Consider the following 18,956-nt stretch of genomic DNA (forward strand, 5'->3'; position numbering starts at 1 on the left):
TTTTTTTTATAAAATTGCATGCAGTGTCAATTTAGTGGGTAGTCACCTATGGTAGGGTTTACCTAGATTTTCTGTTATCATTCCTTGAAACCTAAGTGTTTTATGATTAGGTGTCTTTCATGGGTAGAGTTGCTTAGCCTTGATGTCGGGATGTTGGGAAGTGTCTTATACTTGACTAATGAACATATGCAGTAATGATGGTTAATATGTTAATGGTATAGAAACATGGAACCTTAGGCCTTGAGCAGAGTGATTTTCATAGTGGTGATTATGGTTATGTTGTTGAGTTAGTGTTTGCTCAAGTGACCTAAGTAAGGACCAGTTCGTGGAGCGACAACCAAGAAGTATCGTACCAACCACGAGCCCATATGGGAGGGCCGGGCTTATTAATTAGTGGATTCCAGATTGTGTATGCCAAATGGTGGGAGTGGACGTTTGGTGAAGGGATCAAGGATCGCTAGAACCATCTGGCGCAAGAGTGGGATTTTGCGTAGGAAAGATGCGTCTATTCCGTAAAACCTAGCCATGAAACCTAAGTAGGCATACACATACTGGAGGAAACTTTGTAACACCCTAGCAGTGATCTCCTAGCCGCACACCTTAGGTAGTATGAAATGTTCCTGATTAGCACAGGCAAAATGGAGACTTCAGTCACCTGCTTGCGGGTGACAAAATCACATCTCATGGGTAAAGTTGTACAACCTCTACAAAGTGTAAAATTTGATATATCAATTATGCTCACGGTCATGAGAGACTTGGATCCTCACATGATTAGTTGGTTATGGATATGGTTGTGAAACCTTAAGATTCCAACCATCTTGACTTAACCACCAACTTAACACCACAACCAAGGTTCTCACCACCAAGGTTGACCAAACCAAGCACCTCAACCATGGCACCCATCGCCAATATTTACCAACTATTAAACTACCTTAACCACAATTCTCACCTTTGTGATTTACCGACACCTCAACCATGGTTCCCACCACCACAGTTGACCAGATCGACCATTCCATCAAGTTCTAATCATGTGAGGGTTCCTCGTCGCTCTTAACCGTGAACACGGTTAAATATTCGGTTTTCACTATACAGAGGTTGTACACTTTACCCACAAGTTATATCTCTCATATTTTCCATGCACCCGTTGCCCGAGGATAACTATTACACACTTCCGAGGTGTGCGCTAGGAATCTATTACAATGCCCTTATTAGCATGTGCATCCCCGCTAAGGCTTCACTGCTGTGTGAATACACCTCAACAATGTAAGCCCCCTCTTGCACCAATGGAAACCATGGAATTACACCCTTCCATTCCATACAACCAAATGGTCTACACAATGCTGAGAGTAAAGAAAATTAATTAGCTAGGCTTATCCCATACCTAGCTTGAGGTCGTACTATTATCTCGGAATGATCGCTCCACAAACTGGCCCTTAGATTTAAGCAAGACTACCACAACTCAACCGTACATCATATATTGATCTCATCAAACCACTTGCTCAAATCCCTATATCATGCGTCAACAAGAATTATACCATCATCTTTTATCATTGTTGCATATGACCATTATCATATTAAGTTGAGCCATTATCATGATCACCATCCCAAACACAAGGGTAAGCCTCATCTACCCTTCCATAACCAAAACCATAACCGTGGCAACAAGGATGATAAAGGAAAACTAGGTTAAAGCCTAACTCTTGAGATTCCTAGTGATATTATTAGCATGCATGTTTGTAAAATGAAAACATTTTAAAAACTAGAATAAATATGATAAGAACACAACTTGCCTTCATAATATGCAGTTGAGTCTTCAGCGAAGTCTTGGGGTCGAAGTCCTTTTAGCTCCTCTAGAACAATGGTGTCTACTCGGGAACATAAGCGAAAAGACAAGAAATAAACACCAAAGTCAAAAAAGAATAAAATAACAAACAACAAACATCATCAGACACAAGATCACATTTTCTTGGACACTCCGACGAAAGAACGGGTCAACTAACTACAGATGAAATTATGTGATTAGAATTTTTTCTAGAATTTCCTAAAGCACTATATGAGTTTCTTAGACTTTCTATGATTTTTCTGGAATTTATTAGCATTTATTTTAATCATAAATTATATACAACATTAAATAGAATTAATAAACATTATAAAAATATTATTAAACATTATACAAATTATTAACAGGATAAATTACTAATTTTCTCAAGTTATTGGAATTATAGAAAACATTCAAATAAACCATATTTTAGATTAAACCCTATTTAACATATTTATTTTTATACTTAATATCATTAATAAAACCATAGGAAACCATTATTTGAATTACTTCTCTACTAAACAACATGAATTATTGCGTCATCACTCTTCATTACGATGTCACCAATGAAATATATTTATTTTAAAACAAAATATGCTGACTAAGCATGATGTGGCCTGCCATCTAGGACTCGGCACAGACAAGTCCTACTGATGTGGCTAGACTGACGGGGCTTCACTTAATTCAATCCTAGCTGCTGATCCGCAATCGTGCGACTATGATTGACTAGAGCGACAGGTATCCAAGACTTCTAATAGGGGAAATTGACTTAAGATCAAGTGTTCTTGAGCCGGTCTTCCTCAATTCCGGGGATTCAGACAGTGGTGACAGTAATGATGCTATCTGTTGTGGCGGCAACCGTTTGAAACTCCGCCGGAACCGTCCCGTGACGGTCCTTCTTCTCTGGTGAGCGGCGAGAAACACTCAGGATGCATTGGTGAGCCTATTTTGCGATGGTCTAGGCATCATGGTACCACAAAACTCCTAGGCAATGGTGCGTGGTAGCAGAGGCCTCCAGAGCTTTGTGAACAGAGCACTATGGCAGTGGCTCGAGATGAGCAAGGGTGGAAGAGTCGTGACAAGCTTTTCGGTCCCTAGAGGGAGGCATCGGGGCCCTTATATAGAGGAGGGAGGAAAGACCAAGGGACCTAGCGTTTGGATTAGGGCTTGGGCGGCAACACGGTTTACCTCACATTTGAACTTGAGCCGATTAAAGATAGAGCTCATGCCCAGGGAGGAGAGCTTGTTGAATACATCGGCAAGCTTCTAGATAGCACGAGACCCGTAGCAAAGTCGGAATCGCGTGCGATATCTATTGCTGGACACAAAACAGAGCGGGTAGGGATTGGCCAGAGATAGAAGAAGGTGCTGGCAGATGGGCTTAACGCGCCGCTAGTATAACGTGCTGGGAGAACACGGTTTTTCCCCAGGAGGCAGCAACAGGAGCGGGAGGGCATGAGAGGGTGAATGTTCCATGGCCGTTCAGGCTGGGAAAAATATTAGGTGGAAGGGCCCTGCAGGAATTAGGGGAAGGGAGGGAGGTAGCTTAGAGAGGACAGAGGCTGGAGAGGGAAGTGGGTCAAGGCACAGAAATAGGCCATGGGATGGGGACGGAGAGAAGATGAGCTGGGCTAGAGGTGAGGTCTCAGCCCAGGGTCAACAGAAGTCTTCACTCTTTTCTTTTTCTTCCTATATTTATTGTATTTCCTATGTTCATAATGTATATAATATGTACAATATATGTATTATTTCATTTTATTTTTACAACTATAGATAGAGCAACGTATATATACTCAACTATTTAAACAAGCATATCATCACGAAAACATTATAAACCTTTTTAACATTTATATACTATAGGTTTTCTTTTATTTATTCTCTTTATTTGTGCTTCTTTATATACATATGCCTACACGCACATGTACACTATACTCTATATACTATTTATTGCACAATGCAAAACAAATTATATATATTGAAACAACTTTTCAATCATTTGCATCCTAAACCTTTTGTGTGTGTGTGTGTATATATGTATACACTTATTCGGGTTTTACTTATTGTTTTTCATCTATTTTCTTTTCATAAAATAAAATTTAAAATTATCCCACATTTGGGCAATTACAAAACATACCCCCTTAAATGAATCTCGTCATTAAGATTCATGCTGATCTTCAAACATACGAGGAAGTATTGATGAGCAATGTTGGCCTGATCTTCCGATAGGTAGTGATAAGTCGGTGGGTGGAGAACTCGACGTTGATGATCCAAAGGCTTCGACCCGAACAGATCGTCTCCCTTGCAATCACTACACCACAGCTCCGATGGTTATCAACCGTGTCGCACGGTTGACCTCGCCAAGAAGGCTCAATCCCTGCAAGCGTACCGAGAACACAAGCAAGAACGTAGAAGATGCAATCTGAAATATTGCGAATTGAATTCAAGCACTCGAAGTCGGGGTTCCACAAACACTTACGGCGGCCTAGTCGGTCCGGAACAAGAGCGAAAATCTCACAACTGTGTGTAGATCAATATCTAAGCAAAACCCAACCCTAATTAGGGCAGCAGCTACTGTATATAAAAGACAAGGGTCGGCCAAAGACCCCTGGACGCGTCCCTAATGGACTCCAACACGATACACGGCCCAACGGCCCAAAAGATGGTGGCGCAGCACCCTGATAGATTTTGAACGTTCACTTGTTTTGACGATTCCTGTTGACTCAGAAAGAATTTGGACATGGGACCAGTCCCGTTGGAAAGCTTATCTCCTTAGCTTTCCAACCATGTGTAGAACGTCGAAAACGGAGTCCGTATGCGTCCTGGGCGATGATTTTAGTGCAGGCTGGTCCTGGACTCCGAAACGGACTCGAACTTGATTGGGCCTCCACCTTGGCTTGGGCGCCCTTGCTGTTCTTCTCCCGTGTTCCTAAGTAACAATACATCACAATTATTTAGTAGCATCCCATCCTCATCAAAATATAAAGGAACACTAAGGAACGAGCTCACCTCACGATTTAGTTGACGTGCACGAGCTCGTGTCAATGGACCTATTGTTGGAGGAATACTCGGTGTGTGTGTATCCGAAAGAGTGATGTCCTCATCAAGTATGCCTTTAGCTCTTCTTCTTACTCCCATGTTGCGTTATCCTCCATGTGGTGATTCTATTGTACTTTGCACATACGAGTAACCTTTCTTTGAGTCACAGGTTCTGCCATTTCAAAAATTTTGACTCGGTATTCTGAATAAGTCAAGTTTCCTTGTGGATCCACTTCGTCCAACGGTAACGGTTCCTCTGGCACTTGTAAGCACTTCTTCAACTATGATATGTGGAATACATCATGCACATTTACTAGATTAGGTGGCAATTCCAAATGGTAAGCGCCTTCTCTATGCCTAGCAATTGCTTTAAACAGTCCGATGTAACAAGGTGCTAGTTTGCCTCTAATTTTGAAACAACGGAGCTCTCTCAAAGGAGAAACCTTTAGACATACATAATCTCTAATTTCAAAAGTTAACTCTCATCGATGATTATCTGCATAACTCTTCTATCTAGACTAAGTCATCTTTAATTTTTCTCATAACTTTTTCTCGTATTGCTTGTACATGATGTTCAGCTTCTTTAAGGATCTTAGGTCCAAACACTTGGGCTTCTCCAATTTCACTCCATAATGACTCGAATGGAGCCATCTATAATCCGTATAGTAACAACTATTATATGAGAATTACGCATAGGGTAAATTCTTATCTCAACTATTACGGTTGTGTAGGGCACATGCTCTCCACATATCCTTGAGTATCTGATTCACTCTTTCAATCTAACCATCTATCTGTGGGTTGTATGCCGAGCTAAAATTTAGCTTCATATTGAGAGACTCATGTAGGTTCTGCCAAAACCATGAGGTAAATTGATAATATCGTTTGCATCATATTTATATGGAGGAAGTTTGAAAAAAAAATACCGAAATGGGTCATATGAACATGATAATTTGGTTCATCATGTTAAGAAAAATCTTAACATGCAAACACATATTTTTCTTATGTAGGACGTATCTTAAGAGGATCTTTAATTTTTTTAGAATAAAAGGAATTTTTCCTCAGTTTCATTGACATGAAACCGAACCATTGTCATTGTTTACAGAAGGTTCAAAAGGAAGCATCAAGGGACTCAGCTTCCTATGCTGTCCCAAAGTAACAGAAGAGTTAGAAATCTGAAAATCATTACCTAAAGTTCTCCCTGCTAATGCCGTGACAAAAAGGTCCTAATCACCCTCATCTGACTTTGATCGGTCAGCGACACCAATGTTTCCAGTTATAGTCAACTATCAGCCGAGCTTCGTGACTTCCTGCACCTTTCAAATTTGTTTCACTTCATTTATAGTTTTATTAATTTCTCTATGATTTTTACAAAGTTCACAAGTATAAAATGAACATGTTAAGAAACAGTACTGTAATTAACTTTTTCATGTCGACCATTATTTTTCCTACATCAAGCATAGTATAAGTAAACTAATAAAAGTGGTTTCACTAATTTTAGAGATGTGATGGGTTAGTTATGAATTAATCCAGTTGCAACATATTTACATAATCCTGCATGTTACAATAACTATTTCATGAGTTTATGTATTTTTATAAGACATAAGATCATGTAAGAAGACAAAAAAAATAGTTTTATGATTTTTGGATTAGCAAAAAATTAACTAGGCATTTAACTAGTTTTAGCATATACATTTTCTCACAGAAAATATTCAAACTTTTTCATTACTATAAATGCTTTTATCATGTAGATCATGTTACGAGGAAACCAATAAAATTTGTTTCATTTGATTTGAAGTTCAGATGAATTAGTTATTAATTTTACAAAGTTGAATAATCTTTTAATTTTTTTTAAATTTTACTGAAATTTGAAAAATGCTCTCAGTAAGTCGGTAAAACCGAATTGTTTTCAAAGAATTAGAGTGATTTTCATATTGATCGAAATGTGACTAATGCAATCGAATATGGATAAAATCTGTTGAATTATCCAGAAAATCGGTTGTATTTCGAGAGTTCGATTCGAGCGTTTTTTATCTCGGTCAATTGGGTTTAATTGCACGAATTCGTTCGATTTTTTCGAATTTTTGCTCGAATTTCGCACATTTCGTGCAGTCGCATTTGTGAACCCTATCTGAGCCCTCTCCTCGACCCGACGCTGCGCTCCTCTTCTCCAGCTCTTCCTCTCGTCGGCGATAAGGATTTTTTTCTCCAATCCGTAAGGAGAGATGCCGCGGATCCCTCTGATCAAGTTCCCCAGGAGGAATCTCAAAGCCCCATCCCCATCCACGCCAGGTGCTCCCTCCTTTTTCCTCCAATCCTTCTTTAGAGGATTTCTCGCGAAGTTTCTAAATTTTATCAAATTTTTTTGGTTTATTTTCTTATTGCAGCAACGTCGCAGCCTGCGGATCAGCACGCGACCCTCATGTCCCGGTTGTGTAAGCATCAGATCCCTTGAATCTCCTCGACCAAGCAGTGTTCGTATGAATTGGGCTCGCATGATTCGAGTGGTGATTTGTGGGTGGGCAAATGCGTAGTTACGTCTTTCTTTCTGCACTGATTGATTGATCTGTGTATTAAATAGCATCGTAAATAGCATCGTTGCTCGGGATGTGATTTGTGGTATATGTTATTACGAAGGAATGGGGATTGTGGCCTAGGGTAGTATTTTCCTTAAGATTGTAAGCAAAGTGGAAGCTGCACTTTTGTTGTTTCTTGATCGCTCCTAGGAACTTTGGATAGATGGAATTGCGATAGGAGGGTGGGACTTGAGATGAATCCTGAAGGGGTTTAACGAATGAGAGAAGATTCTGGGTGCTAGTTAATGCAGCTGCTTTGTGTTAATCAATGAGAGAAGGTTTTAGTTTTGTGGTTGCTCTTGTCGTAAGAACTGAGCTATGTTATTCAGATGTAGGGCTGCTGCTTGTTTTGGTGATGAAGCACTGAGATATGATATAATATGTACGAGAGGAATAAGCAGTGACAGTTGTTATCTTTACATTGTTTTTAGACTTGCAATGATTTTGCTTGGTATTCCATATGTATGGTTCTGCCGAAATTTCTTACGGAATAATCAAACCCTTTTGTTCACTATACAGGATTGGATGCCTCCTCTCTTGCTTGCATTGGCCTTGCCGTAATCCTGATATAGGCTTTCACCACCAGTAACTGGATACTTTCTTAAAGTACAAGTCATATTACAAAGAAATTGTAACTAACCGTTATTTTGAGTTATCAATCTGGTACGATATTAGCTGTAACTAGCAGTTAGCTGATTACTGCTGGGACTTTAGCTTTTCATTTCCTGCTTACAGTATTTTAGAGAACACTGGCAGCCTCGGAATGCCGATACTACCTTGAGTTACTAGTTATCAACTTATCACCCTTGAAATTGCACTGTTGCTTGAGCACACCAAAGTCCAACCTTTGTTCCTGTCAATTTCATTGTCAACCTGAGGTCAGGTCATCTTTAGAGCCTGCTTGGATAGGAGGGGACTTGGACCAAGTTCTCAAATTCAAGTTTGAACTAAGTGTGAGAGCTGCAGAGCAGTCCTGCTCATCTAACAAGCCCTTAGAGCTGAAATTTGCCGTGGGGCTGCCCACCCAAGTCTGCTGCCGTCCATTGAGGCATTGACACATAATCACATATACTTATCTAGGATTTGCCTTTCTTGAGGTCTCTTCTAGAGCTACTTGTTGGCCAATTTACCCCTGTGCTTCCTTAATGTGTCTGTATGCTTCCAGTTGACCTACACTTGGGTGGCCCAGGAGGCCAGGACAACACTGAATGGCCTGCAACCCCCCCCCCCCCCCAGGGCTTCTTGTTTGCAACAAATGACCTGATTTTGATTTTGATAAGCAGTTCTGGTACTCTAATGCAAATTATTGTATCTTTTATTCTGTCAAAGGAATAACCTTAAATATTGAAAATAATAAAATGGCTATATCAGCCCATTGCAAAAATTTCTGCATTACTCTCACCCTACTTATATTTTCTTATATTTGGATGTGGTGGGAGCAGTTATTTTGGTGGTGGTTGGGGGGGAGGGGTGTTTACATTTGATCTATTGAATGAGAATGTTTCTACTGTTAGTTGCCCATCTCATAGTTTTTATGGAAAAGGGTGTTCTTAAAAGTTTAAGTTTCACTTTCAGGAGCTAAAGTAGAGGCACCATCTACTGGAGAGGTTAAAAATTACCGCTTTAGATCAGATGTTCCCTCCCCACCTTCTCATACTGCTGTTGGAGGACCAGCTTCACTTCTTCCTAAGCGCAAACCCCTGACCGAAGAAGAGATTGAGGCTATTATGGTATGCACTTTGTTCACAGATGCTAAAAATATGTGTGTGCTTACCGTCTTTGGTGACTTGCACTCAACAAGGAATTTGTCCACTTTTGATCCGAATAATTAATTATACATGAAACTTGCAGGATGATTATATGATTGTTATTTAGCACGAACACATATTTTGTATAGAAGTTACAAGCCTAAATATAATGATGAAATGCATGCTAAATAGCCTTGCAAAACTTTAGTTTGTACCAAAATAATGGGTTAAAATCTGTCACTTTTATGTCTAGATTTGCAGGTCACAGAATTAATGTGCATATGAAGTCTAGTTAATGAATATTTAATTATCCAGTTATCTAACCTTTTTCAGCAACGATCGTAGCTATTTGTATTTGTAACATTTTGGCAATACGGTGTTTGACTTATTTTGCATCTGTTAGACAGTACTCGCGAGTCTAATGGAGCGAATATTGCTAACTTCTCAGTTTTGTTTCCATTGAAATATGCAGCTTGCTATCCACTTTGCATATAAAAAACATAAGGGCCACAGAAGTTGTTAAAGTGCATTTGTCCTTGTCCTCATCGTAAGACTATGGCATTTAAGTGCATTTGTCCAAATATCATATAAACTGTTGGTAGAGCTGAATGAGTATAACCTGTAAATAGTGGGTTCCAATATCATATAACTGCTTTTCATGCACTCTTTCCAAGGCACTTGTTCTTTGCTGCTGCTTGCTGGTTAAGGCTTACCTGCTAACCAGTTTGTAACCCACCAAATCCACTTACACAAATTTGAACTTTGCTTTCACTATCACTTAGGGTCTGTTTGGATCCTATGAATTGGACTTTCATTCCAGCAATTTGATTCTGATTCAGAGTTCGAAATGAATTGATTGGCTAGAATATGATTCAAATCAATTTTTTTTTTTGTTTGGATGTACATGGATTTTATTTCTTGGAATCAAATTCATAAGGTTGTTTGGAACATTATAGAATCGAATCAACATGGAATCATTGTGAGTACCTGGGAGCATCTACATGTCATGGACGAAAGTAATAATTAGCAAAGCAACTGCATTGTTGCAAAAAAAAAAAAAGAACACTTAAGATCGATTCAGAATTTCTGCTGAGAAGAGCCTGATCAAACTAGATGAACGGATTAGATTAGCAGTCTATAACACAGCCACAAATCCATCTGTGACAGTCCTTGGAAGAAAAATTTGGGATAGATCCGTTTGCTCACATCAAAGAAAAAAAAGATTGAGACAGTCGAACCAAACCAAAGCTTACCGATAAATTTGGACAAATCTCACGACGCCATTATGGTAATTGGGAGTAGGGGACACAAATTGGAGGGTGTGTGTGTGTGGAAGGAGGACAGGCACTCTTGACGGTGCTAGTTCCCCGGTGATGGTGCCGTGGTGTGCTCAGCGGCGGCGGGGATCACGCGAAACCGGTGCGGAAACGCCTGGTGGCAAGGAAGGGGGTGATGCACCCGGTTGTGGAGAGGGAAGGCCGCCTGATGGCGGTGGGGTGGTAATGCGCACGATGGCGGCGGGAAAGCGTTTGGCGACAGAGGATCCGCTGCATCAGGGTCGCATGCAAGCAAAGGGGAACAAGATGAATCCACGTTTCTATTTTTTTTTTTTTTGCCCAGGAATCTTACATAGGTGTCAATGGGCTTCTCTGGATTTAATTGGATTCATGGTTTCTAATTCTAGATGGGCCCAAACAGGCTAGCCCAGGAATCTAATTTTGATTTAGGTCAATTCTTGGGATCCAAACGGGCCCTTAGAGAATTTCCCCCTTAAATCAAAGTTTATCTTGCCACCTAAGGCACCATTTAATATACTTCGAGGTGTAGGCAACATTTAGAAATATGTTTCCACCTCTTCATGATGTGCGCACGGACCTCAATGCAAAATCAACTGTAGATATTGTGGAAGGATGTCCACCTAGGAGAAAAGATGATTTCCCCTTCCATCTTCATACCTCTGTAGTGCATGTACAACCTATTAGCTCAATTCAGGCGTGACAATGGATCCAATTCAAAGTGAAAAGTGGTGAAGCTACATTCGTATTGTTATTCACTTAGCGGAGGACGAATTACGGAGGGTAGTCTTCGTCACGGTGATCGGCAACAGGCCGGTCATATCTCCCCACGAGGTGGTGCGTGAAATTGCCATCAAATTCAACCTCGACGCCGAGTCATTCAGCATCCACTGCACCAAGCCGGAGGATTTCCTCCTCATACTCCCAGATAAACAGACAACCGCACTAGCGATCAACAATGGGTAGCCGATTCACACACCCATCTTCCGATTGAACATCAAATGATGGACTTGCCAGGCTCATTCGATTGGATGTTCTCTGCCCTTCAAAGTTGAGCTATAGCTAGCTGTCTACAGCAAAATAGCTTCTCAACCCGTACTGCTGGAGTCAAGAGCTGCTTCCATCTACTTCTGATCGATTAGATATGACTGTGTTTCAGCTTTTTGCATGGACGTCTCATCTGGATTCAATTCCTTCGAGCACAGATATTGTCATCATGGAGCCTAGGTTGCCAGTCGAAGAAGGGGAGCTAACTGCTATGAGAGCATTGGTCTACCTAATTGACATTGTATTGTCGGATGTGTTACAACGTGGACATGATCCTTCGAACTCACCACCTCCTTCGGATGGGAATGACGACGATCATAACAGGAGGCAATGTCGTCGTTGTTCCTCACCAGCATCGGCTCTGCAGCTCAAGTTCTGAACCACTGACGACAATGGTGGTGGCGACACTCCCCGCGTTTCGGTGAGGTCCAGGCTGGGGCCTTTGCATACTACTAGAGGCCCACATGTCTGCATCACACCCGTTTGAATCTTCGGAAGCTTGCATAGAGTCTCTCCCGAACACCACCGTGCCGCAGCGCGACGCCCCATGCAGGGCCACACCTTCCTCGAAACCTAAAGATCACATTAACAGCTCCTAGTGTAGGGATCGGTGATGTTTTAAGAGAGGGGTGAATTAGAACACTTAGAACTATTTTGGCTCCAAAAACAACACAAGATAAACCTATATTAATTTCTATCTAAATGTACTATAGATTTATCTAGTGTGTCTATTCTACCGATCAAAACGCTTGCAATCTATCTAAGAAGGTAAATTGCAAGTAAGTAAATTCGGAAACGTAAATAAGGTAGAGAGAGCAATCTCGGTATAAGGATTTTTTCCCGTGGTATCGATGGCATGAATGCCACCCTAATCCATGTTGGAGCTCCACAAAGAATATGCTCCCGATCAGCACCCGATCACGACTCTTGAGCTACCGAGTCACAAAAACAAGGCCTCTATCCAGATGAGCCACCAAGCCACCAAGGCAAGATCTCACCACTAGCCTCTCTTCCGGTTCCTTGCCGCGGTGATCACTTCGGAATTTGAGCCACCAAGGCAAAGGTCTACGTCCCCGTACATGCTTATCGTTGTCGCTCCACACCAAGTCGGAGGGTCAACAAGCTTGAGCAACTCCGGCTCAAGTTGCCAAGGAGTCACCAAGACTCCAAGACGTCGGCGTACCAAGAGGTACAAGCTTGGATCACTCCTTGATTCACTCTCTAGACAATAATCACCTAGCAACACACTCTCTAGGTCTATAAGCACTAATTACTCTTTAATCTTGTGCTTAATTTGCCTTTGATGATCACTTTAAGTACTTTGGTGGTTTTGATATCTTCTTAGGTGTATATGAACTTCTCTGGACTCCAGCTCCTCAAATGACTGAGTGTAGGGTTATTTATAGCCTTAAACCCGCGCACTAGACGTTAACCCAACGGCTTAGAAAAGTTGTGAACACTGGATGATCCGGTGAGAACAATAGTACTAACACCGGATCATCCGGTGTGTATACTCTCACAAACTAGCTGTTGAAACCCCCACTCAAGCCTTTATGAACATCGGATTATCCTGTGACGACTAACTAAACACCAGAGAAATGCACCGGATTGTCCTATGTGCATATATTCATTTTGGAGCTCTATGGAAATAATAGTCCGATGTGTTTATTTTGTAAACACCAGATCATTCGGTGAGTATAGCAGAAGAAATTAGCTGTTGGAACCCACTCAGACTCATCTGTGAACACCAGATTATCCTGTGATAACTCACTGAACATCGGACAAATGCACCGTATTATCCTATGTGCATATGTTCATTTTGGAGCTCTTTGGAAGTAATAGTCTGGTGTGTTCAATTTGTGAACACCGGATCATCCGGTGAGTATAGCAGAAGAAACTAGCCATTGGAACCCACTCAGACTCCGCTTTAAACTTTCTGTGAACACCAGACTGTTTTTCATTGTTCTCACCAGATTATCCTATATAGCACCGAACTAATTTTGTTGTGAGCACCGGATTATCCAGTCAAGCAAATTTCAGCAGAACAACGTTATATATTTTGGGTATAACTTTTCGCTCCGAACTCTGATTTTGATGATCTTGGGCTCTATGGAAAGTTTGTGAAGAGCTCTATAAGATTATATAGAAATCCATCCCATTTGTTTACATCAAAATTTACGGAACAAGTTCAATTCATTCCTCTCTTTGTTCCGGTTTCGGTGACTTCTTCATGTATTGCATCAATGTGACCTATTAACATATATTCTTGACAAATATGTTAGTCCCATTGACTATATTGTCATTAATCGCCAAAATCACAAACATGGCCTAATATGACCAGTTTCCCTACACCTAGGTGATGGTGTCATCCAATGAAGTCAACCCCATTTCTTCGGCTGCCGCTGGCAACAGTATGTTCATGGAAATGAGGCGTATACGGCTGCCTCCTTGGTCCAGCGCCCAATGGTGGATGGCGCGGATGACGGCGACTCCACCTAGGGGCCCCGTGCGGACGACGTTCTGTCTCATTTCTGCGGATCGAGAACTGGGAGACCGAGTTGAAGGCGGCGGCGCCACGCAAAATCCTGTTGTACACCCTTCTTTGATGGGCTCAAGAGTTAGTGACGGGCCTCGACCAGTTGTTGGGCCAGTCCAATGCTCTTCGCCTACAAGCGATATCCCTGGTGATCGACCTTGCGAGGCCAGGCCTTCTCTGGGCACCGTCCATCAGGTCCTCCACCCGTGCGAGTCCGAGGTTGAAGTCGACCCGTCGGTTGCCCATGAGGTCCTGCAATGCCACGGCAAGGAGCCGAGGATGTTGTCTCCTATGCACTCGCTTTCAGTGGCTGGCTTGAAGACGTACTCAAGACGACAGGCAGGAACTAGCAAGGCCTCTCCTAACACCCCTCAAGGGTCGTCTGATTCAGTTGCTAATAGCTATTTTATGACAAATATTTTGGCCACTGTTCCTGATATTACAACACCGACTAATCGGATTGAGTTCATTGACATGATATCCAAAGAAACGAATGGCATGCTCCCTGTGCTGCAAATCCAAAAGAGAAGAAAGAAGACTTTACCTCCAAGCACCATGCCACGTCGCAGCAGGAGACTTGCTGGTGTCGATGTGAAATCCCCTAAGTCTGCCAAGAATAAACCCAAGAAGAAGGTGATGTGCTCGCTGGGAATCATCCACAAGCATGAGCATATTGATTAGAGGGCCCTTGATAACTACACAAGGTTATTCGGTCAGCCATTGACAGCAGCACATTCAGGCCTTAGCAACCCTCTTCGGCTGGGCCCCTTCTGACTTTCATGTGTTGGATGTGGAGGGCATTTCCTCCATCCTGCAAGGCGTGGCATTATGGTCGCATCTCTTAAATGTATTATGAATCCCTCATCCATACTCGTGTGGAATGTGCGCGGTTTGAATTCGGCCGCGAGGCAAGATGCAATGCGGGTAATGGTTGGCACTCCCAAGATCAACAATGTATGTATTCAGGAAACTAAAATGAAGTTATCTCGCAGCGACTAATGTTATCTTTCCTCGGGCCAAATTTTGGCAACTATGTGTACTTGCCTTCGGATGGATTGCGAGGAGGTGTCTTGATTGCTTGGAGGGATAGAATTGGGTATGTTGCTACATCTCGGGTGGACTCCTTCTCTACATCAGTGAAGTTCACTTCGGTTGAGGGGCAACCATGGTGGTTCACATGTGTCTACGGCCCTCAAAACAAGAATGACAAACTCATCTTCCTTCAAGAACTAAGAAATGTTCACGTTTAATGCACGGATCTTTGGGTTGTTGCTGGTGACTTCAATCTTATCTGATGAGTGGAGGATAAAAACAATACTAATCTCAATCACGCTATGATGGGTCGTTTTCGCTGATGTCTTGATGATAATGATCTCAAGGAAATTCCACTGCTAGCTCGCAAATTTACGTGGTCTAACGAAAGGGATTCCCCAACCTTGGTCAAGTTGGACCATGTCTTTTATATAGCAGAATGGGAACAATTGTTTCCGAACAGTCCGCTCCAAAGTGCAACGATAGAGGATTCTGATCATTGCCCATTATTGCTAGGGTTACGAGATAATGTTCGCGGGAAAGGACGTTTTCACTTTGAGGCGTTCTGGCCAAAGATTGATGGATTCTTGGAAGAGGTCTCTCGGGCTTGAACTGTGGTAGAAACGAGACGATGTCCGGTGGAGACCTTATTAGTTAAGTTCAAATCCCTTGCGAGAGCTCTGCAAAGCTGGAGTAAAAAACGAGTAGGGCACATCAGATCATAGCTAATGTTGGCCAAGGAGATCGTGCATTAGCTAGAAATTGCACAAGATTCCTGTTCTCTATCCGGAGAGGAATCATGGTTGCGCTGTCATCTCAAGAAACATATCCTCGGTTTGGCCTCTCTATTGCCCACAATTGCTAGATTGCGATCTCGCATTGATCGGCTCAAAGATGGAGATGCTAACACTACGCTGTTCCATTTACATGCACGACATCGCAAGAGGAAGAATTTTATTCCAAAGCTGCGCTTGGGTGATCAAATAATGACTGGGCATGATGACAAAGCACAAGAGGTATTTCATTTTTATTCAAATCTTCTTGGTACAGCTGAACAACACTCTGTTTCTATCTACCTAGAAGAACTTCAGATGCAGCAACATGATCTTGAAAGCCTCTCAGAAGATGAGGTGTGGGCATCTATTAAGCAACTTCCTACGGATAAGACACTGGGGCTTGATGGTTTCACAGGAAGATTCTGTAAGGCATGTTGGCCAATATTCAAAGATTATTTGATGGCAGCCTTCTCTGCAGTTCATGAAGGGAATTTCACAAATGTAAGGTTTGTTAACTCAGCCTTCATAACCCTTCTCCCTAAAATGGATGGGGCAGATCAGGTCATGGACTTTCAGCCCATAAGTTTAGTGCATAGTTTTGCCAAGTTGGTGCCAAAACTGTTGGCAACCCGGTTGGCGGGCAAACTATAAGAAATGGTAGCCAAAAATCAAAGTGCTTTCATTAAAGGGCGATGTATTCAAGATAACTTTATGTTGGTGCAGCAGACTGCTAAATTTTTGCATCATCAGAAGCAACCTCACATCCTTCTGAAGTTGGATATCTCCAAAGCTTTTGATTCTGTATCTTGGTCGTTTTTATTGAAGTGATGCGCCATCTTGGTTTTGGTCCTACTTGGCGGAAATTAATTGGAGGGCTGCTAGCCTCAGCTTCTACTAAAGTCCTTCTTAATGGTGTCCCTAGAGAGGAAATACAACATCAACATGGTTAAGGTAGGGCGATCCGCTATGTCCAATGCTCTTTATCATTGTCATGGACGTTCTCAACAATCTCATCCAAAAGACAAACAAGAAGGAATGTTGCAACCCTTATCCAACAGGCCCCATCATCACTGAGTCTCCTTGTACGCCAATGACATGGTTTTATTTTTGCGGCCGGTGGTGTCGGATTTGGAGTTGATCTTGGATATCTTACATCTATTCGAAAAAGCATCTAGGCTAAAAACAAACATTCAGAAGAGCAGTGTTGCTCCAATTCAATGTGCTCCGGATGATCTCTCGCTGATCCAGCAACATATGCCGTGTGAAATAAAGGAATTTCCTTGCAAATATCTCGGCTTACCACTATCCATTGAGAAGTTGACAAAGGCACAAGTGCAACCAATCATAGATCGTATTGCTGACCAGCTCCGTGGGTGGAAGGTTGATCTAATGACCTGGGCAGGCAGGCTTGTGCAGGTCAAGGTCATCCTCACTTCGATGGTCATATACCTTGCCATTGCCATGGATCTTCCACCATGGGCTCTCAAAGCGATCGATAAAATGCACTGTGGATTCTTATGGAGAGGAAGAAAGGAGGCCAATGGAGGACATTGTCTAATTGCGTGGCCAAAAGTATGCCGTCCTAACGAACTTGGAGGTCTTGGCACCCATGATCTAAAGTTCCTTGGTTGGGTGCTAAGGATGAGATGGTTGTGGTTGCAAAAAACGCAGCTGGATAAACCTTGGGCAATGTTCACGTGGTGGCGCATACTAATGTCAAGGCATGCACCTACGAAGAAGGCCTCATATGTTGATTGTGCCGTGTACTGGTCGGAAGCTGAAAGCTTCCATCGATGCTCATCCTGTACCTCGGGGATGCATAATAGATGTTGGATAGCGGATAGACTAGCTCGGAGAAACATGCCACATCCGGAGTGTGATCAAGAGGAGGAAACTGTTCTCCTGTGTGTTCTCCAGACAGGTGTGGTGTTCATTGTTTCGGCAGTTTGGCATCCCAGACATATCCCCAAAACAGGAGGACATAGTGTTTAGCAATTGGTGGATCAAGATCACTGATATGGTCACCCAGCCATTAAAGAAGGGTCTGAACTCGCTAATAATTCTTGGGGCTTGGTTGCTTTGGAAGCATTGAAATAATTGTGTTTTTAACTGTGCTTGGTCAAGTGTACAGCGGGTGTTGCAATTAGGCAGAGATGTAGCAAATCTCTGGGGTCTGGCTGCTGCCAGGGGTTTAGCACAACTGAACATAGGTTCAGTATAGCAGTCTGTGGGTTTCAGTTGTTCGTTTTTCTTTTTTCAGGGGCGCGTGTGTTTCTTAGAGAGATGGGTGTGTGTGGGTGTGTTGTTTTTCTAAGACTTTCTCCTCCTTAATGCAGTGGTGCGCAAATCTCCTGCGTATTCAAGAACAAAAATTGAATGGGATGGCGCGCTTAATCATTCTTTTATGGAACCTTAAGAACTTAAATCCATATGAATTTAAAAACTCATCCAACTAGCATACTGCAATGGAATATGCACATTGCTTTGTTGAACTAAATACGAATATGAAAGATCATATGAACTAACCCCTTTATGAGCTCTGCAATATTCTCTAGCTAACATGAAAAATGCTTATCAACTTGCAGCTAGGTGGTTCCATCTGATATCTCTTCCCATTGGATTGGAACTGGAAATTTTAGGAGCATCAATAAGATCATACACCCGAATGTCTTACCTTCGACCTTTGAAGGGTGTTATTAGAGCCATGTCAACATGGACTGTTTCGGAAGTAAGCTGCTGTGCCAAATGTTCTCTCCACATGTGACTGACTAGATCGTCAACGCTAAACATGCAATCCCTAAGTTCCTTACGAGAAAATGCTAATCATGGAATGATTTCATGCATCTCCAAGGTTTTTTCGCGTTTATGTTTTGAATTCTTGCCCCTCCATATGATCTGCATGCTTTTTAAGCATTCTTTTCTCATGCATGTTTCGAGTACCTGCCAATAAGGCCACACGATCTGCAAGTCTTTCATAGTTTGGTGCGGCTGGTGGCCCCGTACTACAGTTTGTATTGCTAATGTCAGTAACTCTAAAGAATTGGCAATTTGTATTGCTGTTGATACGGCAGTGTTTCTGCGTGCGTTTGCTTGC

At 42.1% G+C, this 18,956-nt stretch overlaps 1 pseudogene; it reads left to right on the top strand.

Annotated features, from left to right (window-relative positions):
• Window positions 1-6,915: 6,915 nt before the first annotated feature.
• LOC133926841 (uncharacterized) lies at window positions 6,916-18,956 on the top strand (annotated as a pseudogene).

Source organism: Phragmites australis, chromosome 8 (genome assembly GCF_958298935.1).
Source record: "Phragmites australis chromosome 8, lpPhrAust1.1, whole genome shotgun sequence".
Lineage (NCBI taxonomy): Eukaryota > Viridiplantae > Streptophyta > Magnoliopsida > Poales > Poaceae > Phragmites > Phragmites australis.